The 22,354-nt window shown below is 37.6% G+C and overlaps 1 non-coding gene across 1 annotated transcript; it reads right to left on the bottom strand.

The window, feature by feature from the left end:
• Nucleotides 1-17,687: 17,687 nt before the first annotated feature.
• On the bottom strand, nucleotides 17,688-17,851 carry LOC126010115 (U1 spliceosomal RNA). Its single transcript, XR_007496252.1, has one exon. It is a non-coding gene; the product is annotated as a U1 spliceosomal RNA (small nuclear RNA).
• Between the last annotated feature and the right edge of the window lie 4,503 nt (nucleotides 17,852-22,354).

Raw genomic sequence — 22,354 nt, forward strand, 5'->3', positions numbered from 1 at the left:
GCTCTCATGCATATTTATTACACATAGGTCTTCTGACCACTGGTACTTTTTTCTAAATTTGCTTATAATTCATCATATATAGTTTTAGATTTCTCTTCCTAAGCTCCTCAGGTGATCTTTAAGAATACTAATGTTACCTGGAGTATAGAATTGCTTGCAGGAAAAAAAATTTACTATACTCAATAAAATAAAATGTGAGTGAACAGTACAAAGAAGCCATTGGGAGTGTAGAATTGTAAAAATCAAAACAAAACAGAAACAGAAAACCCTGCCATCCCAAAATAAGTCTTTGAAAAACGGTTAATTTCCTAGGAAGAGATCTGAAGGTAGAACAGATTAAAATAGATATTTACCTGTAAACCCACCTCTTAAAGGCATATCACTACCCATACCATGGAAGATCTAATTTCTAATCTACTTTTATATATGGTTTACCAAAACTTCCTTGGGAAATTTTTTAATTGACCTCCCCTTTATTCCCAGTTTTCTCTGCTTTAGATAAGCTTTCTTCTTAATTCATTTCTAGAGCCATTTAACTCATTACTGCTTTTCCTGAGTCTTTAATCTTGTCATATATAACATTTATATATGTTATTAATAAATCTCTTCTGACTTTTTCCATGATGATCAATCTATTCAATGCTTATTGTTATCTTTCTTTTTTTTTCTTTTTTTAGTCAAACCTGGACAAGATTTTTAAGAAACCAGGGATGGTAAAAGATGATTTATTTTTATTCTGACAGAATCAGTAGGATGAAATGAGATCAACCTATTCTAGCAAAGAGAGAGAGAACATAAGAGAATTGGACATGGGATACTTCAATATTTGATGTGATGGAGAGAATAAGTCAGGAAAGAAGACAAAATGAAAGGAAGGAAGACAAATGAGAAGAACATGATGTTACCTGGGGGAAAATATTTATTCCAAGTAGCAATAGGTGGTAAATCTTGTCAAATACAACTTAGGATATCTACTGAAATTAGGTTATAAAATTGGCTATTATTTGTGAAGGAATATAGCCCACAGTTAACCTTGCTAAAGCCATTTCAGTTGAGGAATGAGTCAGAAAGCTTGGAACAAGTTGAAGATATAATAGGAGGACTAAGAGTAGATTGAAAATGTGAAGCTAAAGAGATCACAGAAGTCAAGGTTATTTTTGATTTATAGTTTAAGACAAATGTACTCAGATTACTTGATAATACATTTTCATATATTGATATAAACATCAAAGCATTTGTTTTTGTTTTTAATTCATGATTTGTGAATGGGTAAAATTCCCAAGAAATTACTCATTTATGAACTAACGTTGAAACTGCTGGATAGAATTGAGTTATTGTAAAAAGTTATTTGTTACACGGAATAACCATTGAGGGCAACAAATATTATTTCACACCATGAAACACAAAATTGAATTTTAAATAATAGGTATGATCAGTTGAAAATACAATATTAATGTATATCTGGAGGATCAACTTAAATATCTTATGCTTGCCAGGAAAACTATGCAAATGGTTTAATAAACTATTTATTAAATTTAATAGTTGTTCAAGTAAAGAAAAACAACTTATTTAGGTAATATAATACAGGAGTTAAAGCTCTTTCTGCATGGGGTCAATCTTATTTCCATCTCCAGCACTACTTACCCCAAACACTAGCAATGGAGTGTCATCCCTCCTCCCAAAAAAAGAAAAAAAAACACCAATGTATTCAAAGCAAGTGCAAATTCATTTCTAATGTATTTCTTTAACTCTCAACTGCTTTGTTGTGGAATAACTCATATACTATACATTGTATATTAAGTAAAATTTAATGGCTTGATATATCGATGTGCTGATGGATATCATATAGCAAAGATAATGAACATTTCAGGTCTCTTAGTTTAGTCTGATATACTAAACACCATGGTCTATTAGTCTGGTGTTTATAAAATATATAGAATGCTAGCCTCAAAATTCTGGAGACTGAAAGTATAATATCAGAATGACATCGCTATAGCATTCTGGGAAGAATGAATGAGGGAAGCAAAAGATGGAAGGAAACAGGTCAACTTGACTTTTGGATTGAGATGTTACAAATACATTCTCTGAGGCATATTAAATTTAGAACTCTATATCATTTTAAAAGGACTATAATAAAGCTATGTTTATATGTCTATTTTATATCTCTGAGAAATGTAATTTTGCTATAATTTTTTAAACTCTTAGAATCTCTTCATATAGCATTAAAAATTTAATGTCACATCACAAAGAAGCCTTCAAGTTATATGACATATTAATCATAAGGAGAGATAGTACATCAGGGAGAGTGTTTGCCTTGCACATAGCCAGCCTGAATTCAATCCTGGGCACTGTATATGGTCCCAAAAGCACCACCAAAAATGATGGTGGTTTACTCTTGGGCAAAGAGCAGGGAATAAACTCTGATCATGGCTGGGTTTGGGCCTCAAAACAAAAAACATTCTATTTTGAAAGTGAAATAATTTTATTTAGGAAGTATGAGTGAGAGATAGGAAAAAGAGAAGAGGGAATGCTATTAAAGAAAAGCATCACATATCCCAAGTTGGGATATAGGCCATTCTAGAAGGAAATGTGCCAAGCCATTAAAAACATAACAGTTCCAATCAGAACCAAAACAATAATGCATATATTCTGAGAAATGTGATATTCTTTCTTATATTTAGACTTAAGACTTTATTTACACCCAGATATTTATGTTGTATTTTTAATAGCTTTAAGAAGTTGAAAAATGTAGAGCTTACTATTCTTCCATAAATAAGTGGTACCAGGAAGTAGGATGAGATTTCTGCATTTTTTTTCATTTTGTTTCACCAAGAATATTTTTATGACTCAAATATCAGATTATGTAATAATTATGTGAAACAGAGATTTTCTATATTACATATATGTTTTGAGGAGGGGAGGAACTTTCCAAGCCATCCTCAAGAGACTTGAAGGCCCTCCTAGAAATTCTTATCTAGTGGGGCTGGCATTTCAACAACAACAACAACAACATAACAAAAACAAAAAAATGCAGTACTGCTCAAACTCCATGGTCCTGGCTATTACCAGGGACACCCAGTAGTACTCTAGAGTAGCTCCAGGCCACATCCTGGGGAACTTCTCAGAGATGTGCAGGACTATACCTGACAGTGCTCAGCAAACTGTGTGGTGTTGGGGATCAAACCACTGTCAAGCTATTGCTAGCTCTGGACTCAAGATCTGTCCTACATAGACTGGAGGAGACAACAATAATGGAGGAAAACAAAGGAGTTTATACCAGCATGTTGGTTCTGCATCTCTTGTAAGTGCAACCCCGGTCCATCTTACATTCTTACTTTTATACAATTTTAGAATAGATTGTCTACACATTACATCACTGCTTAGGGGTAAACTGGTTAGTGAAGAAAGAACTTGGGTGCCAATTAGATAGATTTCATAGATATGGCCACCTAGATAAATTTAGGCCCTCATTCCATTTGGGTGCCCTTAGATCCCCAGATATAATTAGTTGCTGGGTGCAATTACTTTTTTTAATTTACTGCTGGTTTACTTAAACTATCTGGCATCCTGGTATTTTATGGGATTCACACTTTATAGTCTGCATTCCTTAGTTAATGGCCATGGAGGTATTTCTCAGAATGTACCCTTTATGTCTAAAGCAAAACAAGGTTACAGAAGCAAAACAGCAGTTAATTCTGAACTTACATTCTAATATTTCCTTCTAACATGAAAAGCAAAATTACAGAAGCAAAATAGCAGTTAATTCTAAACTTACATAACTTACACTTCTAATATTCCCTTCTAACACTATGTGCAAGGCATCTTTCTGGCTTCCATAACATTTTCTTTTTTTGGTGGGGGAGGGTTTGGGTTTTTGGGCCACACCGGTGATGCTCAGGGGTTACTACTGGCTATGTGCTCAGAAATTGTTCCTGGCTTGGGGGACCATATGGGAAGCCGGGCATCCAACCAAGGTCTGTCCTGGGTCAGCAGTATGCAAGGCAAATGCACTCAACTGTGCTATTCCTCCAGTCCCTTCCTTAACATTTTTAATCAAGAATATTTTATTATATACTAGTGATGCTTGTGTTATGAAGATTATATTTTCCCTTGACATCCTACTCACGTTTTCCCTCTGGATATTAGGCAATATTCTTGACTAATCTGGGGAACAGCTATCTCATTGAACTCTGTATTTCTAAAAGTAAGGATCTATGTTTTCCTCTCCCTAATGAGCTAATTCTATTCAACATTACTAGACACTGTGATAGCATCTCAATTTGTTCAATACGCCCACCCTGAAATGAAAAGTAAAAACTAGTTTAAGCATCACACTACCATTTTCGTGTAGTATTTGTATTCCACTGAAATGTGAAGTTGGAATGACATTAAAAGAACTTGGATAAATCTCCCCTTTCTGAGAATTAGAATCTGTTTTCAAAGTTTGTTCTGTTCTATGTAGTTCTAGGGTTTAGGAAGTTCCTTCTAGGTGGTCTCCAGGAACCATTCTGGGACTGAACTAAACTACCCCATCTTCAGGAAATGTGAAGAAGTGTGAGATAATGTTAGATTTAGAAAGTAAATTGATGATGTTAAAACAGATGTCGCAGAGAATGCTATCAGGCCACAGATAGAAGTCAGGGCCTATATGACTTGAATATACAGTTCAATAGGCTAGTGCATATGCCTTGTACTTAACATTCCCCACACTCAATCCCCAGAATCATAGCCCCAAAGCCCACTGGATTTGGTCCTGATGAACCACAAAGTTAGGGAGGGGGCTGCATTGCAGGATTAGGTATTACCTATACTTATCACCTAGGGCCCTGAGCAATGCTTGAAAACACCCCACTAACCCCTCTTACCCTCTTACCCCACTCACACCTCCAAGTCTTTCCATAACCCTCCAATACACTACAAGATTTTGCAAGGGCAATGGTGTCTCTGCGTTCAGCTCCAAAAAGAAAAAAGAAAAAAAATAAAGAAAAGAAAAAAAAAAAGGAGAGTCAGACATGGGAAGAGCTCAAATATAAGCACTGTGTTGAGCTAGTGGAAAAATACTGCAGGACAACTCTCCTATACTACCCCATTAGCTGGAGGTTGAACAATGGGTTATGTTGAGCACATTGAGTTATTCCTGAGTATGCACATGTTTTTCTCTGTGATTAGGACATCTGTGTTTGCTGTTGAGATCGGGAAATAAGGACATTATCTCCTTTCATGTTTACATTTCAAAGAGATGGCTTCCAGTGCTTAATAAAGACATTCTTGGGTTACAAAACTGGCAAGAGGCTTTTAAAAAGATTTGCATCTCAAAGGGACAGGGAAAACAAATTTGCAATTACCAGTTTTCTAAAGCAAATGTTCTAAGAAAAGAGAGGTCAGGGTCAAAGTCTGATAGAAGTGTCTGAAGTTAGTAGGGCTGAAGAAAAATATTAAGGTGCTTGGTCAATATATATTGGTCAGGACCATTAGAAAATAAAAAATTCTAAAAAAAAAAAGGTATTTCTACCTGCATTCATCTACACGAAGCACTCATCTAAAAGAAGCTTAATTTTTTACAGAAATTTTTTCCTAAATGAAGATGCAGAATATTGAATAAAGGGGGGCTGGACCATTTAGCCAACCCATCATTCTATAAACTCCAACCCTAAACTTTCCACATTCAACAGGAAATGTGATAAGAATTAATACTTGTGGGCTGTCTCAATAATCTATTTTGTTTGTTTATTTGTTTGTGGGTCACACCCCACTGTGCTGAGGGCTTACTCCTGATTCTGCACCCAGGGGATCACTCCTGGCAGACTCAGAGACCATAAGGGATGCCAGTGATGGAACTCTGATTGATTGTGTGGAAGTCAAATTTTCTATACACTAAACTATCACTTTGGCCCCTCCTCAAAGATATTTTCTTTTATTTTTCTGGCAGCAGCAGAGCAGAGAAACATGAGATAGTGAGAATTAGCTCCATGTTTGTGTTCATCATTGGCTCTGCTCATTAATTAGCAAACATGCATTAATTTCATAATTATAACTACCTTTTCATGAGGGAGAAATAAAAAAGGAATGATATTAAATATATTAATACTATGATCATGACTAATTAAGAAATGGAGTAATTCATTGAAAGGAAGTGCCTTAAATTTATAAATAGAAGGTGAAAAGGGAAATCAGCCCCCCCCCCTACCAACCTTGGTGGGTGCCCCGCCCTTTAGGGAAGTTGTCACGGCTTTGGCCCCACCCTTAAGGAAGTCGTCACTGCCTCGGCCCCACCTCTACCCCTACCTCACGAATCATTGGTGTTATTGTAGCGGAAGTCCAGCCCTCAAGGACTCTTCTTCCCCTCCCACTTCCCATCCTATATAAGGGGGTAACGAGGGACCCATGAGGTCTTTGGTTCTGGTGGGAATTCATAGACCCTGACCATTCATAATGGTCAGTATTAAAAGCACTTTTTAAAGCATCTGCTGGAACTCATAAGCCTCTTCATTTCTCTGCGCCGGGTAACTAAATTAGGACTTTCGAACTTTTCATTTTGGCGAGCCAGCCAGGAGTCCTCATTCTGCCCGGCACGGAGTTATGAATAGGTGTCTGGTGAGTTCTGATGTGTATGTGTGTGTGTGAAAGCGCGCGCTTTGCTTCATGTCTGTCTGAGTTTGTGGTGGCTTAAGCTCTTTACTCGATGTGGAAACCGAGTAGAAGCAGACTTTGTTTCATAGGGGGGTTAGAGTCCCCCCGGGTGACTAAGGAATCTTCCACCTGATGCGTTTCCAGGTGTGTGTGGTTCCCCATCTGATGCGTATACCAGGTGGGCAAGAGGTTGACGAACTTTGGCTGCTTAGGTCACGACCCTGGTGGTACCCCAGGGGTTCAGTAAGAGCGGCGGGAAGACGTTCCCGCTGCTGCTAGAGAGGTTGTCTGCTTGTGATTTGTGGAGCTCAAGAACTTGGTCACTGGCATAGTTGTCTGTCTAGGATTTATTGTGGAATGCAGAGATTACTTGAACGCATTTTGCTTGGTTATTTGTGGCGCCACGCTGTCTGTTTGTCTGTCTGTTTCTTGTCTGTGTGTTCTATGTTTTTTTTTTGGTCTGACCACAGGACGCAAGCCCGACCCCCTCTCAAGGGCCGACCCCTGGGGAAAGGGGCCGACCGCTGGTGAGCCCGCGTCTCCCTCGCCCGTCAGTCGTCCCAGCAGCGAAACGCGCAACCCCCGCCGCCCGCGGCGCGGAGAGAGGGCGCCCGAAACCCGCCTAACCCGCTCCCCACCCAACCAGGAAGCTGGCGCGTGCAAGGTCCACGCTAGGGACTTGGCGGGGGGGTGTTGGAAATTGCAAATCCCAGATTTCTCAAATGGCCATCGGGAATAAATTTTCCTGGAGAATTTCTGAACTTTGCAATTCCCCAACTATCCTGCCATGCGTTCAGGCCAAAAAGAGCAACTGGCCGTTTTTTTTCTAGCCGGAAAAAAAAAAAATGCTTTTTAACTCACCACGTGGTGAAGAAATTCACCACGCCCCAGGGCAAACTATTGTCCTCCCAGCTCCACCTGGCTGAGGAATGTAGGTCATTTACATATCAAAGATAAATCTAGCAAATGGTTTGGAAGTCAAAAAAAAAATTTTTTTTTAAGCATTTAAATTTCTAACTTAAAGGTTTCTTAAAAAAATTAATAAGAAAATGTTGCAAATTACTGTTGTTATTTTTGTTTGTTTTTCGGTGCACGTGAAAATTTTTAGCAGCAGAACCACTGCAAAAGAATGAGTGGCGAGGCTTAAAAAAAAAAAAAAAAAAAAGGGGAGGAAAAAGAGAAGGAGCCAAATGGTAGGGCGTTTGCCTTGCATGCAAAAAGGAAAGTGGTGTAAAAGAAATTAAAAATGTGTAATAAAAAATGTGTATAATCAATCTAAATAATTATTAATATGTCTCTAGGTTAAAAAAAATGTAAATGTTTTTAAGCATGTTCTACCAAAAGTAGTAAGTATTCATTCTTTCTGGTTTTCAACATTAATTTGTGTAACGTAAATTCCTGGTGTTTTCTGTTTAGAAAACTAAGTGAATTTCTATATTTAGAATTAAGCATAATTAAAATATTATTTTGCAATTTTTCATTATATGTTACCAAAAACATTAATATTTGTATCACAGGAGGTTTTATAAAATTGGTCATGGTTTTATTTAAAAATGTATAAAATGTTTCGTTGCAGAAAAAAAAAAATTCTAAAATTATCTAAGTAATTTAAGTAATATTTGCTTTTTCTCTTCTCCCAGAACCTTTTAGTACCATTTATGTCATGGCATCATGTTGCTTTGCACAGAATACAAGCAAATGGCTTTTCTCTCTGCATGGGGAGTAGTCCTCATGCAAACAGAAAATCAAAAAAAAATTAGTAAGGGAACCCCAAAGCCCTCTTTCAGAGGAATAATTGGAGTTGAGGCGGTGTGACAAGCAGGCACCGGCGAGAAACTGAAATAAATGGCCTGAGTAAGGAAATTGAAGATTTTCCTAGAAGATTATCACAGCCTGTGGGCCCTGCTCTCTCCCTCAAGCTCAGAAGAGAATTCGAGGTCAGTCTCTTCCAAACCTGGAGAGGAGTGGAACAGACAAGTCACCTCTAAAAATTCCTGCAGAGGGTGAGATGCCCAGCCAGAAGAACCTCATGCTGAACCGACCAACTCATCAGCCAAACCTGAGTGACTAACATGAAAAACCCTGCTGTGTCTACAACCTATCCTCAGAAAAGCTCTGTAAGTAATGGGGGTGCCCCAGATGGAGATTTCTCCAACAGTGCTGTATATGTGCAAAGAAAAAAAGCCAAGTTATTCAAATACCGGGTAAGGTACAAGGTAAAGGTGGAGAGAAAAACCATTTTTGGTAGCTAATTAAAATTCTAGTGGGCCTAATTTAAAACCCACTTCTTTGAAGTAACTTATGTAAAAATGCTCTTACTAGTTGTATTAAACCAAATCATAAATTGTAAATGCAAATGTTAGTCTAACTGAAGTAACTCAAAACTGTGTTTATTCATAATGCTATAATGCTTTGTTTTCTGTTAATTAATTTGTGCTATCATTACAGACAATAAGAACAGCTGTGCCATTCAAGTTGTGCTATTTACTGCTCCAAGGCCTGAGTGGGTTAAGTAATATTCCCCTGTATAATTAATCTAATCCTTTTCAGGTGTTAAAACTGCAAAAGTGAACCAGTTAACTGCTCCTTTAGGGAAATATGAGATTTCACCCTATCTAAAGATTGAAACTGCAGTCCCCTGTCAGCCTGAAGTAGCTACAGAAGATTGATCTTCGACCACGTTCCCTCTAATAACTTCTAGGGTAATAAAATCTCTAAAGCAAAATGGTCATCAAAGAAAAAAAAACTATAAGGGGAAAATAAAGGCCGCAGAAATTAATAAGCCAAGTTAACTACTAAGAATAACATTATGCCTATCTATCCCAGAGGTTAAAGCAGGTAGCAAAAATTATGCTTCTCTTGGTAATGTTAAAAAGTAAAACAGTCATTAATAAAAATAAAATTTCTTCATCTCTGTCTAACCCAGTGCAGGAAAGGCAACTGAAGTTTAGGGTTCTCTACCCCAACAGCTGTTTAAGTTGCAGAAATGAAGAAAAGAAAGCAGAAACCTCCTTATTTTCGTTGTGGAATTCACAGCCTATGTGAGAAGAACTGCTGTCAAGGTGAACTGCATGCTTCCTGGGTTCACGCCTTCCATCTAAAACCTGAAAAGTGAAGCACACTGAGAATCCTCTCAAGATACGGGTCCGGCGGGCACACTTCAGCCCTAATGCACTCACTAACTCTGAAAATGCTCTCCCTGGCACTTGCTAAGGAAGGGCTCGAACTGCTTACCTCCGGTCCTCTACTTCCCATGTGTGTGTTTGGGGGAGCCGGAATGGGTGTGTAAAGCAAAACCTCAGCCTTTAACTCCCTCTTGGGGGTGGGGGAAATTGGCCTCTGGCTGTCCCTGTCTCACTAGGTAATCTAACCTTTGCTTCTTCTAGCTGTACTTATGTCAAAAGGTAATCCCGTTTAGCTTTAAATCTTCTGTTTGCTATTCATAACAGCACCAAATCTGTAAACCTGGGTCAGGTAAAAGGTACTCAGTGCTCAAAAGTCCTGCCTAATCCCTCTAGCCCAGGGTATTTACCTCCGAAACGGATATAAATATGTGGTAAAAATTTGGCTTATGCATCCCAGCATTAGTGCTCCCCAACATTAACATCATCCCAGGAACAGAGCCCATCCCTCTGCCTAGCATACATTTCTTAGGCACTCCTAGGTCTGAGCACTCTACTGGTAGGGCTCAAAAGTTGCAGGAAAATTGGTAACTGGAAAAGCAAAACTAGCAGGGCTAAACAGAAATAACAAACTCTCACAAAAGTTAATTTCAAATGTGTGGGACAGAATCAAGCACCATCAAGAGTAGCTGGCCAAGATACAAAGCTATTAAATGGTCCCTTATGGTCTTTATGGAATGGAATTCTCCCCTATCTAATACTCCTACTGGGGCCCCTCCTAAGCCTTTTTACTTCTGGTAGCCATTGGCCCATGCAGGGTTAGCTCATGCAAATAATTATAACCAGTAATATCAAAAAGTAAAGGCCCCAAAATCACATTGGCTTCTAGGATTAGAAGCCTCCAGTACAAGAAGTGGGGATTGAAAAGGGAAATCAGCCCCCCCCCCACCAACCTTGGTGGGTGCCCCGCCCTTTAGGGAAGTTGTCACGGCTTTGGCCCCACCCTTAAGGAAGTCGTCACTGCCTCGGCCCCACCTCTACCCCTACCTCACGAATCATTGGTGTTATTGTAGCGGAAGTCCAGCCCTCAAGGACTCTTCTTCCCCTCCCACTTCCCATCCTATATAAGGGGGTAACGAGGGACCCATGAGGTCTTTGGTTCTGGTGGGAATTCATAGACCCTGACCATTCATAATGGTCAGTATTAAAAGCACTTTTTAAAGCATCTGCTGGAACTCATAAGCCTCTTCATTTCTCTGCGCCGGGTAACTAAATTAGGACTTTCGAACTTTTCAAAGGTACTACTTCTCTTCGGTCATTAATAAACACACTCAGGAACAGAAAAATTTAGAGGAATCAAGCTCCCCCCCCCAATTAACAAGTAGGTCTAAAAATAGACCACTCAAGCAATAAAAATACAGAAGTTAAAATGAACCATTATGAACCATTGAATGTCATGCCACTGAGGTCCTTGACATCTTCAGATTTTGTCAGCTTACAAAGCAGATCATGCTTAACTGAGAAAATTCTACTATAACCCAGAAGCTGATATAGCAGGACAAGTTTCTGAACCTTAACTTCTGTGGTACATTTCCTCCTCTCTTATTCTAGCAGCATACTGCCAATGGAATGTAGATTTAAATTTTTGTAATGTGAATTTTTTTCCTTAATAAGTCAAATTCTAATTATATGCCTGGCCTCAGTCATAAGTAAAATCTCTCCCCATAGAGATGCAAATCAAAACAACAATGAGGTACCATCTCACACCAATGAGATTGGCACACATCACAAAGAACAAGAACAATCAGCACTGGTGGGGATGTGAGGAGAAAGCAACGCTCATTCACTGCTGGTGGGAATGCCATCTAGTCCAGCCCTTATGAAAAACAATATGAAGATTCCTAAAATACTGAAAATTGAGCTCCCATTTGATCCAGCTATACCATTCCTAGGAATGTGCCCTAGGAACACAAAAATACAATACAAAAATCCCTTCCTCACACCTATATTTATTGCAGCGCTATTTACAATAGGCAAACTCTGGGAAAAAACAAGATGTCTTTCAACAGATGAATGGCCAAAGAAATGGTGGTACATATACACAATGAAATATTATGCAGGCATCAGGAGAAATGAAGTCATGAATTTTTTCTATGCATGGGTGGACATGGAATCTATTGTGTTGAGTGAAAAAGTCAGAGGGAGAGACATAGACACAGAATAGTCTCATTCATCAATGGGTTTTAAGAAAAATAAAAGACATTGAAATAATTCCCAGAGATGAGGGCCAGGAGGACCAGCTCAAGTTATGAAGCTTACCACAAAGAGGAATGAGAGTAGTTAAAGAAATGACTACAGTGCTGTTAGAGAAATGTCAGTAAGAATATAGTAGTTAAGAGTAGTTAAAGTAGTTAAAGAAATGACTACAGTGCAGTTAGAGAAATGTCAGTAAGGATATAGAAAGCCTCGAATACATGCAGGGGGTGTGAGTGGGAGGAGATGGGGGGATTGGTGATGGGAAGGTTGCACTGATGAAGGGGGTATTCTTTTTATGATTGACACCCAACTACAATCATGTTTGGAATCATGGTGTTTAAATAAAGATATTATATTTTTTAAATCTCTCCCTGTAAGTAGAAGTTGGCTTATTGAGATTTTTAACTGCATCACCACAAAGAAGGAGGAGCCTTAAAGAACTTGCCATCAGTAGATCATTCTTATACTTATTGTGTTTTCATGCAATAGAAAACAAAACTTAGACAATAAAGAGGCTGAAAGAACTTGAAGAACTCTCATTTTAAAAAATGGCTCTGGGAGCCAGGAGTCTCTACCAGCATGGGGTTTGGCAGGCCTCTGCCATGTCAGAGGCCTTTTTAACCAGGCCTAGGGGGGGTGCAGGAGTTGGGTGACCACAGCACCCCTCTACCGCCTTGCTCCAGATCTCCAGGGCTTCCCCGGGCCACATGCCTGGGCAAGCCAGCGAGGTGGGTCCCTCAGCGGAGCTTGAAGGTTACCCTAGGCTTTACTTGTGGGTTGCACTAAAGCAGTCACTGGTAATCTCTTACCAGTCTATATTTTCAAAACTGCACAGGATTTGAATTTGGTTTTGTGTATTCCATTTTGTACTCTGCCCTTTCGCACACCCCTACAAAAGATCATTTTTTCTTTTAACTCTCTCACCTCCTATCATCATTACTCCACATTTACCCTTTTTAACTTAAGTACTGTAGAATCCTAAGTCACAGACCATAGTGGTGCCCTGGAGTTAACACCCTCCCAAATATTCCAAAAGGCATAGAATGTACACGTATGTCTTTTCAACATTTATGTGTGTTTTCTTTGAAGGCTATAACTCTTGCTGAATATTTTCTTATACACTGACGATTTCCTTTTTTTTTTTTTTATCTTTGCTTCTCTTTGTGAACTGTTCAATAGGGAATTTAGTGAAAGAGTCCCACAGTTTAATGCTCATGTTTGAATCAAGTCATGGGTATTGCTGGACGTGTTCTTATGCCCCCATATACTCTGATAATGCCACATGGCTTTATTTCTTGTTTGCTTAGGCACATTAAAATGGGAAAATACTATACATACAACTAAGTTCTTATCTACTAGAGATGGGAACACACAAATCTTGTAGTGAAATGGGACCTTACACCTGGAACATTGACATAATGACCTGGCACAGGCTTCAGAAGAATGGGCATTCTCCATTCACCCCAGATCTAGGGAAGACATCTACGAAACATCCAAGGTTGTCTATAACATCACCCGGAGGCAATCGTCTACCAGGGAAGACCCTACCGCTGCTCTGACATCGACCTACTCAAAAGAGACTTCTCTTAACACTGAGAAGACTTAACAACAACAATGACCTGCTTACTGGACTGGGCTTTCTGTATTTCCCCTTAATTGTGAGGTGAAACTAGAGGATACTCCACACCAGCCTGACTTCAATGTAGGATATGCAAATTCCCGGATCTTTAATACAGAAACCTGATGCCAACAATAGAGACTGTGTGAAAAATAAAACTGTATTGGCACTACAGACAATGACTTGGATTGAATAAACTAGTTTGCCTGGAGCCTAGAATTGGTCTTCTGCCAGGAAACTTTAGGGGTAGGGTCTCCTTGCATTTAGACCAAGACTTTTCCTTTCCATGTCCCCCTTATTTTGGTGGGCCTATGCAAACAATATTTGCCATTCTAACACTATTTTTACTGTGCTCCTTTGACTCTAACCCCCCAAAAAAACTCAAACTTTTGATGTGAACTTAAACCAATATGCATGTGCATGAAAATATTTTAAAAAATACTATGCCTTCAATGTTTAAGGAGTCACATAAATTTCATGGCTTTAGATTGCTTTGTGTACTGCTAAGAAATGTTATAATGTACTACAATCTGGGGACTTGTGGACAAAGTAATTGTACATGGGTTCTGCCTTATTTTTCTTAATGTTCTTTGACTGTAAGTTCAATATTTAGGCATCATCAAGGGGATTTCTTCTGAGAACTCTGTTTATGAGCAATTGTCCTTCCACTGTAACTTTACTTTGTTTTTTTTGCATCATTGTTCTCATAATAAAAAATAAAAAATAAAAAAATAATAAAAAATATTAAAAATGGCTCTGTGATCTCTTGTTCTCTTCCCTGCCCTCTTCCCTGGTATTTAAAAAGAATTTGTTCAAAATTACTTATAAGAAAGTGTTCCTAGTTTGGTCAATATAGAGTTTTGAGATTTTCTGACTTTGTAGAAGTTTAAATGAATCAAAATATTTACCTAGTTTGACCAACCTGAAAATTTAGAAAATACATAGAATTGGTTTTGCCTTTTAGAATAAAATAGATATAGAGCAACTGATACAGGCTATTAAGAAACTGCTTTGAATACAGTGTATACATTGATAAAAGGATAATATCCAAGATATAAAAATCTCATTGCACAACAAAAAAATTCAATAAACTCAGAAAACTTGGGGAGAGGTGAGAAACAGAAACTTCTCTAAAGAAGATTATATAATCAGTAAAAATATGAAAAAGTGCTCATCGTGCCATATTATCAGAAAAAAATTTGTCAAGATGACAGTGAGATATAATATTTGGGTTACAGTCATAACCAGAACACCCCCCCTTCACCAATGCAACATTACCCCCTCCCCCCTTCCCATCCCCTACCTTTAAGCTTCTTTTTTTTAACCTTCTTTTCTATCTTCATTCTCTGATGGGCAGTCTTGCTTATTTGAAACGAAATTGCTAAACATTCTTACACGTAGAGGAACCAAATTATCTTTTATGATACTTACTAAAGACCTTTAAGCTAGTTCAATTCACTTACCTTCTTTTAGATATTCACAATCTAGTATTATTGAGATTTTCTTTTTTTTTTTTTTTGGTGTTTGGGCCACACCCGGCGGTGCTCAGGGATTACTCCTGGCTGCTCAGAAATAGCTCCTGGCAGGCACGGGGGACCATATGGGACACCGGGATTTGAACCAACCACCTTTGGTTCTGGATCGGCTGCTTGCAAGGCAAATGCCGCTGTGCTATCTCTCCGGGCCCATCATTGAGATTTTCACACTTAAAACTATCTTAAGTCCAACATTATGTTTGATGTGACAAAACTGACATGCAATTGAGACACCTTAACAATACTATGCACTCACAAATTTAACAATATTGTTTTAAGAGGTTAATTACAAGAGTTTACAGCATTTTCCACCCAATTTTTTATTTTTAGTATAAGATGATTCCCAGCCATTAACAAAACAAAGATGTTTTCCTCTCTTCCTCCCTCTACCAAATCTCTCCTTTAATATGTAAAATGAGCACATAAATCACTTTGCCCTACCTTTCCCAGGTAAAGTTTGTTCTGGGATTATAGAAAACAAGCGTTTTAGGGGGAAGAAGCTAGGAAAATGTCCCTGCTTAGAAAGCAAATTCCAGTCTTAATCACTGATAGAGTTAAATTCACAAGTTTTCAAAATCATATACTCTATCCTGCTTGGATTATATTTTAAAACAGCTACTTTTATTCCCCCTCTCACTGGTCAATTATCACCATAGAAAGAGCCAGGATGGTAACTGGTACCAAGATCCTGAGAATTTTCTTCCATGATTTCTTGATTCTGCCCCCCCCCATACACATGAAGATAATTTCAATTGATCTTCCTCTGCCCTCCCCATCTAAGAATGGCAGGAAAGCAACTGAGATTGATCAGAAAGTCCAGACTCTCTCCAAGACAAATTTAAGTCCTGCTGGAAATTTGAGAATTGTCTGGAGTTTACTGCCCTCTCCTGCTGTTCCCTGGCTTGTCTCTAGGAGAACAATATCAAACCTGCAAGCTATACAAAGACGAAGCTATACAAAGCTAAACAAAGACACACATAAGGCTAACAAAACACACAATTTTTGCTGAACTCAAACCAAATTCCCCCAGTCCTAAAGTGAGGCATTCTCCTTAGAATTTCTCTCCATGTTTTGACTGGACAAGATAGGGGAACAACATGATAGACACAAGGACAGAGATATACAAAGTGTCTGGAACCCAGTGGGACTCAATCTCACAGTGTCTCTCCCTTGGACTCCACTGGACCTCCATTTCCTTAGGCCTTCTCCTACCTTGAAGAAGTCCTGGTGCATATTTGTGGGACCCTGGTAGCTTTGTTGGCAACTGGGTCACCATCAGTCAAACCTGGACAAGCCCCTAATGTTAGGGTCTTGAGTGGAAGGACAAGACCACACAATTGGAGTAAAGCTGAACAAAACTTTAATCTATCAACAGCTCCAACTAACCAGTCAAGGTCCTTTCTCATAAGAGATGAACCCGACCCAAGGTCATGAATCAAATTATATAGATAGGTGATATAGGAAGGTTCTAGCTTTTGGATGACCTTTAAGTTCCCAGCGCATGGCCAAAATAGCACTAGGTATAAAATAATCTTTGCTTTAACCTGGTTGGCTAATGATTGCCAAGGAAAGGGGGATGAGGACTGTTCAGACATAGTTGAAATTTCTTTACCATTTTTTATGTGTTCTCCCACAAAAAAGCTTATTAAATAACTTCTAATTGGGGTGGGTGGATTTAGTGAAATAAAAACTTACACTTCCTTAAGCTTGAGAATACTTTCGCACCTCTGCCTTTTCACTCAGTTACCTGTCCTTGGAGATTGCATGTGAATATATAGGTAAAACATTACTTTTATTCATTCATACCTTTGATTCTCTATATATGTTTCTCAACCTAAGTACTTAAGAAGAGTAACTTTTATTTCCTATACCCTCAGTAACTCATTCTTTTTTGAAATCTTACATTATGTTTTCAAATTATGTCTTTGTCTTTTATTTTTTTAAATAAAACCTGTTTTCCTAAAGACAAACCAGCTTGAGAATAAAGTCTAGATTAGCCTTAGCATTTTCTAACAAAACCTTTAGCTAGGGTTCTAAAACAATACTTATTTTTTTTTTTTACTTTTTATTTTTAAGAAGGGAGGGGGGAAGTAAAGAGATGGCACTACCTCACATCATCTGGCAAATTAAAACAGTACAAGTAGTAGGTGTACCCCAAAATTAGAAAGAGATGCTGGAATAATCCCCAATACAAAATGTGCTCAGAAACTAGCCAAGGCAACTAAACACAAAACACCAACTAGTGATAGAAGGAAGACATAAAATAAGAACGTCATGTAAGACAGTCACATCAAGATCTATCTTTAAACAAGAATCAGGGGCTGGGAAGGTGGCGCTAGAGGTAAGGTGCCTGCCTTGCAAGCACTAGACAAGGAAGGACCGCAGTTCGATCCCCTGGTGTCCCATATGGTCTCCCCAAGCCAGGGGCGATTTCTGAACGCATAGCCAGGAGTAACCCCTGAGTGTCAAACGGGTGTGGCCCAAAAACCAAAAAAAAAAACAAAAAACCAAAAAAAAACCAAGAATCAGGGGAGAGCACGAATGCAGTTCCCCACTACCACAAATTATGAAGTCGAGTTTCCCACATTTGGGGAAGTTGCAGGGGCCAGCACATCCGGAGTGCAATGGATAAGCCTCGTCTTGGGGAAACCACCTTCATGATCATGGTATTTCACCTGCCAGGTAAGTATAAAACAATACCTTAAAGGAGTACCAAAACATTTTAAAATGTTGATGCTAGCTGTATATCATTGGTGGTAACTCACCTTTTAATGTGACTTAATGCAAAGTGCAATGCTGGGATTAACTCTATTAAAACTACAGATGGTAGAAAAAATATAGTACAGGGGTTAATCTGGGTTAAATCGCTGGCACCATCTGGTCTCCTAAGCATGACTCCCAAGCACTGCCAGGAGGCCTGAGTAATCCCAGCACTACATAGCCAAAATATTACTAGGTATAGAATAATCTTAGCTTTAACCTGGTTGGCTAATGATTGCTGGGGGAAGGAGGGTGAGAACTGTTCAGACATAACTGCAACGTCTCTGACACTGAACACTAACCAAAGAACTTCTATTTTGTTAGATGTGATAGTCCATATGCTAACTATAGTTTGACTAGCTTACACGAGTTATTTAAAAGGACATGTAATTAGCTGCAGAGTTAATGCATCTCTTAAGGGCAGCAAAAAGCTAAAATTAAAGCTTAGAGCTGTTTCCTAGCACACAGGGCTTTGAAGGCAAGAATTCAAGGCACAACAAACTGCTTTAGGTTTTAATTCACTGACATTTTATAGCTGTTGGAATACAATTGCTGACGACAACTGCTGGTAAGTGCAAATGATATCCAGTTACTAATATAATGTTCATCACTAAGTGTGTCGCATCCCAACTTCTGCCATAGTTCTTAATACTTGAAACATTTAGACAAGAAAATTATATGATTTCCTAAGATGTATTAGAAAGTAATAGCAGGAGAAAATTAATGGTCTTAACACATTTTCTCTTTCAGCAATAACCAAGTAATTAGCAAGCTGACAAAGGAAAGCATGAGATAGTTGTAGATTTATGTATGAGTGTATTCTTAGAGTGGCTCATACTGTAAGATTAAGATGTATTTGACAAAACATCCAGACATCTGCTTCAACCTAAAAGGAAAATCTAAATATAATTTAACTAAACTTATTTTTATAAAAGTAAGCCTACACATAAAAAATTTGTATATCCCAATGTCAAAACTAATACTAGTATGAGCCTTAACCCCAATTTTAAAAGCACTATGGAACAGATAATATTATCCCATTTGGCACAGTAGCCTCTTGGACTAAAATTAAATTATGTGCTGATACTCAACTTTCTAAGTAAGTAAGTAAGAACCCACATCTTTAATGTTTTATATAGATTATTCCTCTTTGTTTGCTTGTTTATGGTCAACACATACATTTAAGTAAAAGTATATTTTCTCAAAAAAATATAGACATCCTGAAGACAAACAGAGCAATGGAAAAAATGCTTAACTAACTTTATTGTCAGGGAAATGCAAACAAAAAGTACGATAAGATATCATCTCATGCATATGAAAATGTCCCTCACAGAGAACACACAAAAAGAAAATGGTGGTGAGAGGGTGGAAAAAAGAAAATTTCATTGATATTAAGAATGTAAATTGTGGGGCCAAGCCATGGCACAAGCAGTAGGGCATCTACCTTGCACATATTAGTGCAGGATGGACCGCAGTTTGATCCCCTGGTGTCACATATGGTCCCCCAAGCCAGGAGCAATTTCTGAGAGCATAGCCAGGAGTACTCCTTGAGCATCACCGGGTGTGACTCAAAAACCAAAAAAAAAAAAAAAATGTAAATTGTATGGCCTCTACTGGAAACCATAAATATTCCACAAAGAACTAAGAAACTGTAGAGATAATAAAGGAGGTAAGCTGTTCACTTTACATGTTGCTAGCCATGGCTCAATTTCTAGCACTATATTATGTCCCCCACAAGCAACTCTAGGAGTACCTCCTGAGTACAGAACCGGGAGTAGACCCAAAGCACGACTGGTTGTGACCCAATACTCCTTTGTGACCCAAAACACTCTTTAAAAAAAAAATCTAAAAAGTTGAAATATCAACTGATCTAGCATTAGCAATTACAGACAATTACAGACATTAATTGAAGAACACAAATTGAAAAAGACCCATCTCTCTCTGTTCAAAGTAATATTGGTGACAATAAGCAGGACATGGAAATAATAAAATTGCTATTTATAGATAAGTGTGATCTATAGAGTCAATAGAAAACCACTCACTCATTCAAAAATATGAACTTGTATTTTGGGGGACAAAATGTATAGAACTTGAGGTGATTATCTTAAGTGAAATGACTAAGGAAGAAGAAGGCAAATACTAATTTTTTAAAAAATTGGGGCCAGACACATTTAAAACTTGAGGCCAGAACACAGTTTAAAAATTGGGGTAGTCAACTATGGTGTGATACTTGGGCACTGGTGCTTAGAGTGATATATGGTACCAGGCATTGAACTCAGGACCTTGCAAATGCTAGGCATGTGTTTACCACTTGGGCTTTCTCTGTAGCTCCTCAATAAAACAAACTTATTTGCAAAATGTTAAGCAGCAAGTTGAAAATAGAGGCTTTCTCATTATAATACAGGCTGTTTTCTAATTATTGAGTGGAAAGACATATACATGAAATATAGAAGTCTTGGTATCTCAGTGCATTTCAAAATTAAAGTTACCACAGAGTGTAAGTAATTTCTGTTTTAGCAGCACCACTCTCTCCCATGGAATATTTGAAAAATTATTAGGATCTTGTTACTGTCATACTGACTACAGACTCTTTCATATATAAAGGACATTTCTAAATGATGAATAATGACCTCACTTTAAACTTCATATTGTCTCTAGGAAGAGATTCCGAGGTCAATTTTTTCTACCCTAGTAGATAAAAGTCTTCTAGGTGTTTAAAATCTAGGATGCTAAAACAATACAGACGTTAGTTCTCCATCTGCTTTCTTCACAGGTGAATGCAGAAGCTGTCTAGACAACTATACACATAGGTAGCACTCATAATTTTGAAAGACTCTTGTGAAAAATAATAATGTGATGAAGAAAAGTCAACAGGAATTTGGGCAGGGGTGCAGAATATGTTTACTGTTTTAAAATATTGCAAAAAGAATAATAAATACTACATTATTTGCTCCTCTTTTTAATTTTACAGAGTTATTTCTATTCATTTCTAGAGGATGAGAAATGGTAATGCCAAATCACATGAAGCTGGTACAACAACTCAGGCAGATGCCTTTCATGTATCTTACTCAAATTTGCTCCCTGAAACTATATATGGGTCCTGATCCCAGTAGGAATGATTCCCTAAATGCAGAGGCAGAAATAATCCTTGAGCACTATAGGTCTGGCCCAAAACCTAAAACACTAAAACAAATAAATCACAAAAGCAAGTTCATGAGCTGGAAAATCCCTGAAGTTATCATTATGTCTTTGGCTGAGTCAAATAAGTCCATGAAAACCAGTACAATTTTCAATCTGAACGAGTAAGGACCCCATTTTCGGTGAAAATAATTGTCCACATTTTTAAGCAGACAAGTCATGAAACCTATATTGATTCTGAACATTGACTCTGAAATGTTGTTTGGGTGAGCATAGAAATGATGTAAATTTATGTTCTTTGAAAAAAAATTGTCCTTAACCTTCTTCTAGACTCTAACATGAATATCTGGTATGAGCTGCATATTTACTAAATGCTAAAAATTAGTCTAGGCTGGGGAACCATGTCAAAGGACTAACTTAATCTTTTGAACTATTCAAAGTAAATCTTTCTTTGATCACTTTGGAGCCCCTAAATGATTGACATTCAACAGAGGAGGAAGTGAGAACGGCACCTGATATTTCTAAATAAGAAAATAAGCTTGATTTCAGAGATCTAACATCATTATTTTTATTGTTCCAGTATTGATTTTATCATGATGAATGTCGTATAGCTCTTTCTTTTAAACTCCATTTGTAAGTGTGTTGTTAAGTTCACAGCAATTCCTTACTTGAAGTTTATAAATCTCCCAAATGCTGACAAAAAGGGGGGGGGTAATGTAATTAATGAAATATTTTATTCTTATCTATAAGCCTGATAAATAGTACTAAATTGTATGGGTAGGAAAACAGCTAAACTTGATGAATCAGAATCATTCTAAATAGGAAGTGTTAGATATAATTATAAAGAAGTTCTTTCAAGAAAGTTATATATCATTTTTGCTATAGTTTTCCAAAATTACCAATGTGATCAATCATGTTCTCAAGCAAAAAAACAAAAACAAAAGCTCTGCTTTTCCTTATACTTGATCTTGAGATGTCTCTAGGCTTTTAAAGAAAAAATTTCATTTAGCAATGGTGATTTTTCATCGAATTGTCTTCTCAAATATCATCTATTTTCTTGCTTGTATACCTCTTGTTTTTACAAAGAAGATCAACAGCATGTAGAGAAGAAAATAACATTAAATGTTTGAAATCATAAACTACATATACAGAAATAAAATTGAAACTTTTCAATGGATACATCCTAAAATGAATACTTAAAATATATGAAATATTAAAGAAAAAATCAAAATTAGTTAATATGCTTAGGGAAAACAGTAAAGAATGATCTTTGCTAAAAAAAAAAAAAAAAAAAA

The sequence above is a fragment of the Suncus etruscus genome, chromosome 5 (assembly GCF_024139225.1).
Source record: "Suncus etruscus isolate mSunEtr1 chromosome 5, mSunEtr1.pri.cur, whole genome shotgun sequence".
Taxonomy (NCBI): domain Eukaryota; kingdom Metazoa; phylum Chordata; class Mammalia; order Eulipotyphla; family Soricidae; genus Suncus; species Suncus etruscus.